Genomic DNA, 12,329 nt, shown 5'->3' on the forward strand with positions numbered 1-12,329 from the left:
GCATCTCTTTTTGACCCCATGGACTGTAGCCCACCAGGCTCCTCTGTCCTCGGTATATCCAGGCAAGAGTACTGGAGTGGGGTGCCATCTCCTCCCCCAGGGGACCTTCCCCACCCAGAGCCAGCTCACGGCTACTGTGTCTCCTGCACTGGCAGGCAGGTTCTTTACCACTGAGCCACCCAGGAAGCCCAGTATTTGTATGAAGACACATGAAAAAAATCAACCCTTGACTTAAAAACTCTGGAGTTTTAAGGTTTATTACGGTTTGCATTCATTAAAATTCTTTATAATCTATTTCAAGTAACAAATTCCCAACTGTCCAACCAAGTACTTACAATGGGGGGCAGGGTATATGCTAGATAAATTATGCACTTTTTTTATAATACCTATTACTTATTATTAAATATCTACTATCTGCCAGGTACATGTACTACAGTAATTCTAATCCTAAAAAAATAACAAAAGAAAGAATTTTCAAGGTGGGTAATATTCACCACATTTTACAGAATCAACTTATTGTCCCATGACAAGAGTATTTCTCGTAAGATGGAAAAGTCATATATTTGCAACTTTTAAAATCACTGTTGGGCAGTCATTTGTTTTATTAGAAAATGCAACCAAATTACAGCACTCATTTACAATGCCCCGCCCCGCAGTCCCTGGGCCTGCCTGCTGTTTGGCCCCAGAGTCCCAGCGGCCCCCGCAGTCCCTGGGCCTGCCTGCTGTTTGGCCCCAGAGTCCCAGCGGCAGCGCTGGCCTGGGAGACGCGCTACAGCTCTCAGGCCCTGCTCCAAGGCGAAAGCTGCTGTTTCTTCCATTCTTCCTCTCCTTGGAACAACCGAGAAATTCGGGATTTTTTCCTGAATTCAAACGGGCACAGAAAAGCAGTTAGCAAAACAGGTCTAAGAAGGTGCACTGATGCGCCACATTCAAGCAGCCTCTCGGAGACAATGCACGGTGGCTGTGGCGCTGGCCAGCCGTGGAGACTGACCAAGAGACTACAGGCTGCCGTGCTGCCTGCCTGCGGTTCAGCACGGGGGTGGGCCCCCGGGCTTGTTTTATCGTGATGCAGTGAGGAGTCAGGGGCCCAGACATTGGCGCCAGACTCCTGGATTTGCAGCCGAGGCCCAGTTGCCAATTGTGTCACCTTCCGCAAAGAATGTAAATCTCTGTGCCTCCATTTGCTGAACATGAGGGCTACTTAGCCATCGATCAGCACTACATTAAACGAAACGGAACCTGGAGAAGAACATCCGTGCTCAGCAGGTCAGCCAGGTTCTGGACAAGAAGGCGCTCACCAAACGTAACCAGAGCCCCGGCCGCGGGCAAGTGCGCCCTGCACATCTCACACATGCGCGGTGAGAAGAGTGTGGATTAATTCGTGAAGCGCTCCTCCTCTCCACCCTGGTTTCCCAAGGGCTTTCTTCTATGTTCAGAATGGTCGCCTGGATGGTGAGTTCTGACACCTTGCCCTGACTCAGACACACCAACTCAGAGAAGGTGATGTGGTGAAAACCAGCAGTAAAGACCTCGACGGACACCAGGTTTATGATACAGGCTCTGTGCCTTTCTTCTCCCTTGAGGCTTTCTTGGCCACTAGAATTTCCTTCTTTGTTGACTAGTTGGTTTTACCAATATCACAGTTACTATATATTTTCTCTTCCTTCATTTCTTCCTTGCAAAGTAGGTGAGCTCCCCCAGCATCTGTAAGCATCTGCAGCTATTCGGTTAGAAAGCAACAGGGAAATTCTTTTACATTGCCAGGAAGAATCATCTATAAATATTATTGAGGGGAAGCTTCTCAGTGGGGAAAAAAAAAACCCGAGTGGTAGGAAGTGGGGAACGTTCCTGAAGAGTATTGCTGGGATGTGCTGGTTTCCAGTTACTAAGAAAGCATCCCAAGCAAACAGCCCAGGCCCCTTCTAACATGCAGAGAAAGGGCTCTCTGCAGTTATTAATAAGTATGGCATTATTAGAAAAAGAGAAAGGAAACTCTACCGTTTCCAAGGTGTCTAGAATCTGCTCTCATATTAATGGCTGTCATCCCAGCCTTCCCTGTGTTTGCTCATCAAGAAGCCCTTTGCCTCTCCCACTCTGCTCTGGCATGCTCCCCCTCAGCTCCCTCCTCCAAGAAGCTTCTTTTCTGCCACTTAGATTCTTTGTAACTTTATTAACTCAGCACTTGGAATAATGAATAACACTCAAGGAAGAAAGGGACATTTTGGAGGGGGCTGGAGTTGGGTGGTGAGGTTAAAGGGGGTTTTCAAACAGCTAACCCGCCTGAGGCAATCTGAGAAACAAAAAGAGCTTCCAGCTCTGTGACTTCTTCCTCCCCTTCTCCTGCTTCTCCTCCTCCTCCCCCTTCCCCTTCCTCCAGCTCCCCCCTTTTCCTTCTTTTTGAGAAACATAAGTAAAGAATTATTTTGAAATAACTATTAGTAGCCGGACAGCGTTCATTTGGCCACAACTGCTCTGGGACTGAACCACATGGGTCTCAGCGCTTTATAAGTGTTACATAATAACAGGGACCCCATGAGATGTTCAATCAGCTTCAAAACAAGTTTCTTCCCATAACCTCCTGGACAACATCCAAAATAAGGTCTAGGGTGACTCAAAGCCCCACTATCCGCTGGAGCTGCCTCACTCCAAGCTGGCTCAATGAGATGAATGTGCCCAATAATTTGAGACTGTTCCTACTTAGGCAGAAAAGTGAACCACAGGAAAATGTACTAGAGGGTTGTATTTGGCAGGTAGAAAGTCATCAAAAGAAAATTGAAAGCAAAAGAACCTTTGAAGCAAAAGAACCAGAACATATTGGGGAAAAGAGATATATAATGGCATTTGGAACCAAACTTCCAGGATAGTCCTTGTTTGAGAAAAATTGTTTCTTCCATTGCCTTTAAAGTTTCTAATTGTTAGGATGTAGGTCAAGAACGTGTCCACACAGTTTTAAACATGTGAGTAAAACAAGTTAAATCAGTTACAGAATTCTCTTTGCACAATACTGTCAATTGTCTAGATACATGGAAATCATTTATCTGTTCAATTTGAGTTTTTTCATCGAAAGCAGGTAAACATAGACAAATAATGAAGTAAATTTTCAATCTCAAATGTTACTCTTATATCCAAAATGATATTATAGAAAGGCTTTTTAAATAAAAATCATAGAAATAATGCTCTGTGCTTTTAACCCAGTCATTCCTAGCAGTTCCAAATATATAAGATATTGTGTGCTAAAATTTCTTTGTCATGAAAGAGTTAGCAAGCAAAATTAGAAAAAGAAAATTCAAACTATAATATATTGTCAATATATTAATAACAAAATCCCAGGTTGGACCTGGGAGGGAGACTCAAGAAGGAGGAGATATACGTATAACTATGGCTGACTCATATTGATATATGGCAGAAACCAGTACAATATTGTAAAGCAATTATCCTCCAATTAAAAATATTTAATTTTTAAAAAATCCGAGTCTGTGATTCTTTCCTTGTAACATTATAAAGTATAATACATTTCTCAGAAAATGTCACATCTTATATGTGGCAAAAAGCACACTAGAAACAGCATTCTGATAACAGCAGTGACAGCCCTGTTAAAACACTCTAAGATTATACGTTTAATATTCTCTATTAAGACCTCTTAGCTCCCATAATTTCCCCCAAATAGCATTATGAAGTCATATAAGGGTAGTGAGAAGGAAACAAAACTATTGAAAATATCCTCCAAAAAAATGAAAACGTGCCAAAAATCACACAAGGACTTAATAACCGCAGTATTTACAATGGAAAATAACACTTCTGCCAGAAACAGTACTCTGTTTTTACTAGCCAGGCATTTTTTTCATGTTTAATTTTATACACAGGCTTTTTGCCTGGATTTATCATTAAATTACTTTCCTTTCAACCTCCCCTAAGTTTTGTTCCCCTACATTTACTAATATCAGATTGTTTGAATTCGGCATCAACAGCAAGCAATAAAAGTAAAAGGTGACTTCTATATAGTGCTGATTGGGTCCAGTTCTCATCACTGAAACAATGCTGGGAGCTAGATACTATTCAGCCACTTTTTTAATGCAAGAGCTGAAGTACAGGAGAGGTTAAGTAATTGCCGAAAGTCACACAGCTGCTAAGTGGCAAAGTTGGGATCAGAGCACTGGTGGGCTGGCTCCAGAGCCCATGCTTTTATCACTATTCTCAGTTGCCTTCTTACAGCGATTATAGAACTCACAGAGAGCTGAACTCAGTGAGTTTAGTCCAAATTCATCAATTTTGCAAGTCACAAAACCAGTTTTCCCTTTGAACAAGCCTTTCCTGAGCTCAGCTGGATTTACGTTTTAGCGTCTGTGCACAAGGCACAAAGGCCGACTGACACAGCGCAAAAATGCGGGTTCTAATCCCCAAAGATTCAGATTGAGTCAGATGAAGCTGCAGACTTTCCATCTGTCGTCTGATGAGGCGAGGGGCTGTACGATGGTCTCCCCTTGCGCGCCATGTCATTCATGCCTGGAGTCAGCTGTGAACTTTCTTCCTGCTCCATCATGCTCCAGAGCCCATCTCTGCTGCCTGGGGTCTTGTCCCAGGACCACCCGCACATGTTAATTTATCACCATGCCTCCTGTCTCTGATGCAGCAGCACTGAAGACCCTAAATCATCTGCCACAGCCCCCAGTCCACACCTATCAGCGCCCCAGGACCCTCTGCTCTCTGCACACAAGCATCCCTGGGTCATCTGCCTTTGCTCAGGTCATTGTCTCTCCTTCTCTCTCCCGCGTTCTCAACTCCTAGTCATTCGCATCTCTCAGATCCAACTCATGTGCCGTCTTCTCCATGTGGTCTCCCCCAGCTCTAACTCCCTGAATCCGAGGTAAGAGGTTCCTCCTTTCTGTGTTCCTGGGACTTTGAACCTGCCTCTAGCAGAGCAATCACAGCATTTTTGGCAGCCTTCTGGCGCACAAAGGGGTCTTCCACAAACAGCCCGCCTCTGTGCCTGTGTCCCTGGGACTCATCACAGAGTGCTGGTTGGACTGTGCAAGCCTCTGCTGTGGAGCCTCGCGTGCTGCCAGGGAAGCCGCTGCCCCCGCTGCCACCTGCTGCCTGCCTCTGTGCACATGGATGGGAGCCGCAGTGTGCCGGGACATGTGAACTGGTGGCGGTGGGCAGTGGGCTCCTCTGAAGGTGAGGGTTAGGGCTGTGCTGACAAGCCTACTTCCTGCCTTCCAGAGGGAGGGGGAAAAGGTCCCACAATCTCCCGTGAAACACGCCATCCCCACTGCTCATCTGGATGACTTTCCTTCACTGTCCCAGGTTTTATTAGTTTCTCTACATGCAACACCCAGAAGGGAAGGAGCCTGTCTCTGAAACCAGAGTTCAAACAAGCTTCCAAAGGTGGCCCAGGCCAGGACCAGGAGTTGCACAGGTGAGCAGCCTCTGGCCAGGTCAGTGGGGCCTGGTCTGGGCCACTGTGGTTTCCACCCATGGACGCATCTCCTTGCATATCCTTTTCTAATCCCATATCCCAATCACATTCATCCATCCCTCCAATCAATACCTCGTGCTGTTGTGAACAGAGTGGATGAATCTCAATTCTAATCCCTTAAAGTGCTCCCACCTTGGGTGAAATGACACACACGTTAACATTAAAATGCAACGTGGGCAGCAGTGTTATACTGTGGTCTTTCAAAAGGCCCCAAATGAGCAGGAAGGATCTGTCCTTGCTGGGGAAATTAGAGAAAATTTCCTGCAGATGGTGGCCCCCTAATTGAAGGACGAGGTCAAGATGTGACCTTCTGCTCATCCCCAAATGCCAGTCAGAGCTTACTTTGCGTCATTCCGTAGCATCAACTCACTCACCTCATGCAGAGCCTATAACATACAAAGAACTCACAAAGGCCAACGAGACGCAGCCCCATGGAGGCCTCACAGGGTAGTGGGGAAAAGGAAGCCTGGCACGCCACTTCAGCGGAGCTGAAGCTCATTACTCTTCCTCCGACATCACTGACTGAACACACACTGCCCGCCTGGCATATTAAGGCTAAGATGGTGAGAGCACACCACCTTCCCTCACTCAGAGGCTAGGAGGGTGCGGCCGTGACCTCATATGCATGACCACCTGCCCCCAGTGCCACAGTCCAATTTATATGACACAGGACCTTGGCCATCCATATTTTTTGAAGCCCCACTGAGATCAAAAAGCCACAAAAAGGAATTAAACATTGCCATTTACAGAGACGTGGCTAGACCTAGAGACAGTCATGCAGAGTGAAGCAAGTCAGAAAGAGAAAAACAAATATTGTATAATATTGCTTATATGTGGAATCTAGAAAAATGGTACAGATGAACTTATTTTCAAAGCAGAAACAGAGGCACAGATGTAGAGAACAAACTTACGGATACCAAGCGGGGAGGGGGAGTGGGATGAATTGGGAGGTTGAGACTGACATATACACAGTGCTTTGTATAAAACAGATAACTAATGAGAACCTACTGTATAGCAAAGGGAGCTCTACTCTGCTCCGTGGTGACCTTCATGGAAAGGAAGTCTAAAAAGAGGGGTTATATGTACACATGTAGCTGATTCACTTTGCTGTACAGCAGAAACCAACACAACACTGTAGAGTAACTACACTCCAGTAAAATTTGTTTAAAAATCTTGCTTCTTGCTCATTCTGGGGCACCTTCCAGTCTGGGAAGAATTCCTCGCCTGGTTTTAGGAAGACTGAGAACACTAAAGTGTCCACTGACACTTTAGCTAGGCAATGTCACAGCCAATGGGGGAAAAACAGATGGTTGCTTCTGGAAGCTCTGTGATGAACCCCAGAGCCTCTCCATACGTCTTACAGGCTCACAGTGCACCAAGTCCAACTTCAGAGGGAAAGCCAGAGGCAGCGATGTTTATAGAAAAGGCCAGCTGTCATTTTTAAAGTGAAGAATACCAATTTCCAGAAAGCTAAACCCAAGATATTTGATAATGGAATCATTAATCTACTATTTGGTGACTTTTCCAACTCACTTTCCCTGCCTATAAATTATCTATCAGCTCTAAAATTTTTTTCAACTTCAAGGTGCCTTTCGCAAATGGCCTTACCTCGGCCTCCTCCACATCCTTTTGGACACCATCAGAGGGAGAGCTGTTCCCACGATGAGCCTCTCTGCCATGCTTCTGGCCACACCCGCTTTCTGGGCCCCTCAAATCACCCCTGCATCTGAATTCCTTCATTACTTTCATGAGGACTGTACTATTGGGTCAACAGTGACATCCAAGCACAATTGTAGCATCATTTCAGGCTGGTTCAGTAGACATACTCAATCAAAAAATTCTTATACAGAAAATAGGCTTTTCTTTCTATTCTTCCAAAAGTATTGCAAAGGAAAGCATAAATAATTTCTAGACAAAAAGGGACTTCTCCCAGGGCAGGTAGAAACATCACACATCCCTCTTCTCGCCTCTATTGAAATCTGCAAAGTCCATCTTCTACAAAGAGACACATACACACAACCCATCTCTCCCTTGCTTAAGGACATGGTCATTGCCTGTTACCCACATTTTCTTCCCATTCCAGAGCCTCCAAAGGGTCTCCTACAAAAAATGCCAGAATATTGACCATTTGCACACACATACACACTTCACACTGGAGTTAGAAAAATTCCTGGAATCTGAGCGTCTCAAGATGCATCCTGAAAATTCATTCATTTCGCCAGGCAGAAAGGAAGGACAAATGAGAAAGGGAGACTCATATGATTTTGACATTTAATGACCTTCCTGAGAGGTCTGTTACCAGCTTAGGCTGGAGCTCCAGAGGATGCTCATCAAGGCTTAGGTATGCCCATCATTCATTGTGACCTTAGCTGTCACTTAACACCTTAGCCTTCAATTCCACATTCGTCTAGTGGGCACCATATTAATCCTAGCCCAGTTACATCACAGGGTGCATATGGTAGAAAGATCTAGAAGCTTGTGTAGGGAATAATTTGATAGAGTAATGTCAGTTGTTTCTATCATTAAAGTCAGTCTAGGAATTCCCTGATGGTGCAATGGATAAGAATCCACCTACCAATGCAGGGAACACAGGTTCGATCCCTGGTCCAGGAAGATCCCACATGCAGCACAGCAAACAACCCAGGCGCCACAGTAGCTGCGGAGCCAAGCCTGGGAGCTCTAGAGCCTGGGAGTTCCAGCTTCTTAGCCCCCGTGCTGCAGCTACCGAAGCCTGTGTGCCCGACAGCCTGTGCTCTGCAACGAGAGAAGCCCCCGCAATGAGAAGCCCACCCACCACAAGGAAGCGGAGCCCCTGCTGGCTGCAGCTGGAGAAGAGCCCCTGGGCGACAACAAAGACTATCACAGCCCAAATAAATAAATAAATAAATAAAAGTCAGTCAGTGTTCAGAGGTGTCAGTAGTTCACATTTGCTCAGTAAGCTGAGGGGTCAGATGTGGGAGACTTTGAATGCTGAGCTGACTCACAAATAGTTCTCGCTGTTGCTTTGTTTAGTTGCTAATTGTGTTCGACTCTGTGACTCTATGGACTGTAGCCGCCAGGCTCCGCTGTCCAGGGGACTTCCCAGGCAATAATACTGGAGTGAGTTGCCATTTTCTTCAGGGGATCTTCCTGACTCACAGACCAAACTCGAATCTCCTGCATTGGCAGGCAGATTCTTTACCATTGAGTCACCAGGGAAGCCTTTAAATAGTATTTAGACAAAAGGAATCCATGAAGGATAAAGAGAACTTCTATTTATTGAGCAACTGCTGGGTGTCAGGCACCGGATTTTGTGAAGCTGGCGCTAAATATTTGGATTTCACAAATGAGAAAATGGAGGCTCTCGGAGGATGAGTGATTTACACACTGACATACACCTGGCGAGCGGAGGCCCTTACCTGAGAGCCGGGTCCTGTTCTCCACAGGGGCTGCTTAGCGACGGAGGAGTGGATCACATCCCACGGCTCTGGCCCCGGAGTATCTCACTTGTGTGCTTTCTTACTTAGTCGAGCTGTTAAATTGAGTTGTTTTCCATTCCCCAAACCTACCTGCCTTCTCTATTTCTGTCGTGTGGCCAGTTCCCGCTTTGAGGGTGTCTCCTCATCGTTCGAGTCCTGCCCCGTCTCCTTCCGCTCCATCCCTGTAAACCCCCGTGCACAGCACTCCTCCTGCTGTGGGGAAATGCATCTGTTTTGTGCATACTTTGAGGGATAAAATTACTCTCCTCTTCCAAAAATATGGAACCAACAACTAATTATTCCACATCTGCTTTGTTTCAAAAAATGAGCATGGACAAGGCCAGGGTATTATCTCCAGACTATTCTAAAAAGCTCTCAGCACTTTCAGGACTCACAAAGGATATACGAGCAATCGTTCAGTTAATAGATTATGACCTATTTCTGTATGACTCCCACAGATAGCCTCACGGCCAGCAATCTGGAAAGATCCAGCAGGAAGAAATTCACTCTAATCTTGGTCAGACCAAAGACCAAGAAAGTAATTAAAATTCTTATGCCAGAGAGGATTGACACAAAAGTCATACTCAGGTACAGAAAAGGAACAGAGAATAGTTTGAAAATGCATTTCCTTAAGAGACTGAAATAAGAGAAAGCAAAGGCTGAGCAAGTTTCAGCCTTCTGTGTAATATTAGCAAAATCTACCCCCATTGCTCCTTGCTTCCTTCCCCTGCCACCATGTCAGTCTTACCTTCTCTGTAAAAGTTCATCTCACTCTAGATAATCAATCTAAACCTCTATTTTTTTAAATTGAAAGTGATTCCTGACATGCAGTTCCATGCGCATCTCGGTTTCAAGCCACTCGCTTTCAAAATTCAAAAGCATAATGGGATGGAATTCAAATTTTCACAAAACTTAGGAACTCATAACTTGGCCAATTTTGCAAATTACGATTGAGTTTGGAGAGATATTCTATACTATTTGTTTGCCAAACGTTGATGATTCATATCTCAGATTTAGTCTTAGGTTTTCAATCTAATTCTCTTTATTTATTGAAATGTAAGGCAAGTGTGTTAGAAAAAATCCAAACACTACATAAAAGGTTAAAAAATGAAAAGCAAACAACCTCACAAAGCAGACCCTCAAACTCCTTGCAAGATGCAGGCATCATTCACAGTTTCTATGTGCCTCCCCAGAGGCCCTGCGCGTGCAACCCGTCTGCCATCCGTGTGTGTTTATATACGCTCACGGCAAATGAGAGCATCAGAACCCACTCTGCACCTAGCTTTTCTTTACTCTAATAATACATTTCAACACATACAAACCAACTCGTTCTTCTTCAAGATTGCATTGTATTTTATTTAATGGAAGAATGAGAAAGCATTTTACCAAACCCCTATATAGCTTGGCATTTAAGCGGTTTCCTTCTTTGGTTTTTACAGATGGGTACGACACCCTTGTTTAAGTGCCTTTTTGGACATACAGGAATGTGCCTTGTGGAATAAATTCTTAGAGGGGCAATTGGAACATCCAAGAATCTGTCTTTTGTTCATTTGTTAGAAACTGCTAAATCGCTCTCCAAAGGCAACGCACAAATTCGCACTCCTGCCAAAACGTAAGAGCCCCTTCCCCTCTTGTTACCAAACAAACCACAGGCGTGCTGAGTCGCTCAGTCGTGTCTGACTCTTTGAGACCCCATGGACTGAGCCCACCAGGCTGCTCTGTCCATGGGGTTCTCCAGGCAACAACACTGGAGTGGGGTGCCAGGCCTTCCTTCAACGGATCTTCCCGACCCGGGGGTGCAGCCCGCATCTCTTGCGTCTCCTGCACTGGCAGTCGGGTTCTTACCGCCAGGGCCGCCTGCCAAACAGGCTGTTGCGAGGCAGTTTGCTCCTGGCCGGGCTGATTGGCGAACATCCGTGTTACAGGTTGTGTTGCTGTTGTTTTCCGTCTTTTCTTTGTGGGCTGCCTTGTGTGTTGTCAGTTTTTCTGTTGGGTTTGGTTTTTGGTGAAGGATGAGAAATTTCTAGGTTTACACTAGCATTATATTCTTTTCTGACATGTGTGGCAGATACCTTTCCAGCTTGACTTGTCTTTTAATTTCTGCCATTTTTTTCCTTTGGTAAATGTTTTTAATGTGTACTTATATCTGTTAGTCTTTTCCCTTATGTTTTCTGTGTCTGGCTTTGTTTTGCTTAGAAGGCCGCACCCACTCTCTTGAGAGACACAAAATAAGACTCAAGTAAACAAAGAGACATGCTTTTGTCTGGGAGAGAATATGTCATATAGTAATAATTAATCTAACACAATCATAAGAACCCGAACACTTTTATAAACTTTGTTTTTAAATGTTTTTTTCAATATCAAAACTAAATATGTGAGTAATCAAGAAAAATCAGAGAAATAAGTAGTTGGAGGGGAAAGGGTAATGAGGTTTGCACTACCAGATGTTAAAAGCTAGAAAATAACTAAAATCCAGTGGCTCCACAGATAAAAAGAAATGACAATTATGTAACATGACAGAAGTGTTCATTACGGCCATAATGGCAATCACATCACACTATATAAACTTACCAAATTAACATGCTGTACACCTTAAATTTACACAGTTATGTCAAATACATTTTGATTTAAAAAATCTAGTAGTTCAGATGCCAAAATAAGCAAACAGAAGGACAGAATCAAGAAATGCAAGCAAGATTTAAATGAAAGTATTGAATTTCACAAATGTGACATTTCAGTGAGAAAGCAGCTACCGAATAAGCAGCACATGGGCTTCCCTGGTGGCTCAGACTGTGAAGAATCTGCCTGCAATGCAGGAGACCTGCATTCGATCCCTGGGTCGGAAGATGCCCTGGAGAAGGGAAAGGCTACCCACTCCAGTATTCTTGCCTGAAGAATTCCATGGACAGAGAAGCCTGGCAAGCTATAGTTCATGGGGTCACAGAGTCAGACACGACTGAGCGACTAACACACACACACACCGTGAAAATCGGCTACATTTGGAGGAGAGGGCCGGCCATAGAAAATACAGTCTCCCACATAAATCCTCATCCCAAACTTATTTGCAATTGTGGTAAATGCTGCTAAGTCACTTCGGTTGTATCTGACTCTGTGTGACCCCATGGACTGTAGCCTGACAGCTGTCCATGGGATTCTGCAGGCAATTGAAGCAAATATTCAAACATAAATGAAATTATAACTACCAGAAAAGAATTTACTTTTATAATACTGGGATATATAAAAGCTTTCTTGAAATGCACAGAATTAATTAATAATAAAGGAAAGATAGACAAATTTGACTATGTAAAATGTAAGTAGTTCTGCAAAACCATCATAACCAAAATCAAAAGTCACTATAAAAACTTGGGAAAGTCTAATGCACATGACAAAGTGAC

The 12,329-nt window shown here is 44.4% G+C and overlaps 1 long non-coding RNA gene across 2 annotated transcripts in view; it reads right to left on the reverse strand.

Moving 5' to 3' along the window:
- Window positions 1-246: 246 nt before the first annotated feature.
- The window catches only part of LOC138986074 (uncharacterized), a 147,431-nt gene continuing 135,348 nt past the window's right edge, over window positions 247-12,329 (reverse strand). For both annotated transcript variants that reach the window (XR_011462969.1, XR_011462968.1), the window contains one exon: window positions 247-1,720. This is a non-coding gene — a long non-coding RNA (uncharacterized lncRNA). The remainder of the gene's footprint in view (window positions 1,721-12,329) is intronic.

Source organism: Bos mutus, chromosome 28 (assembly GCF_027580195.1).
Source record: "Bos mutus isolate GX-2022 chromosome 28, NWIPB_WYAK_1.1, whole genome shotgun sequence".
Taxonomy (NCBI): Eukaryota; Metazoa; Chordata; class Mammalia; order Artiodactyla; family Bovidae; genus Bos; species Bos mutus.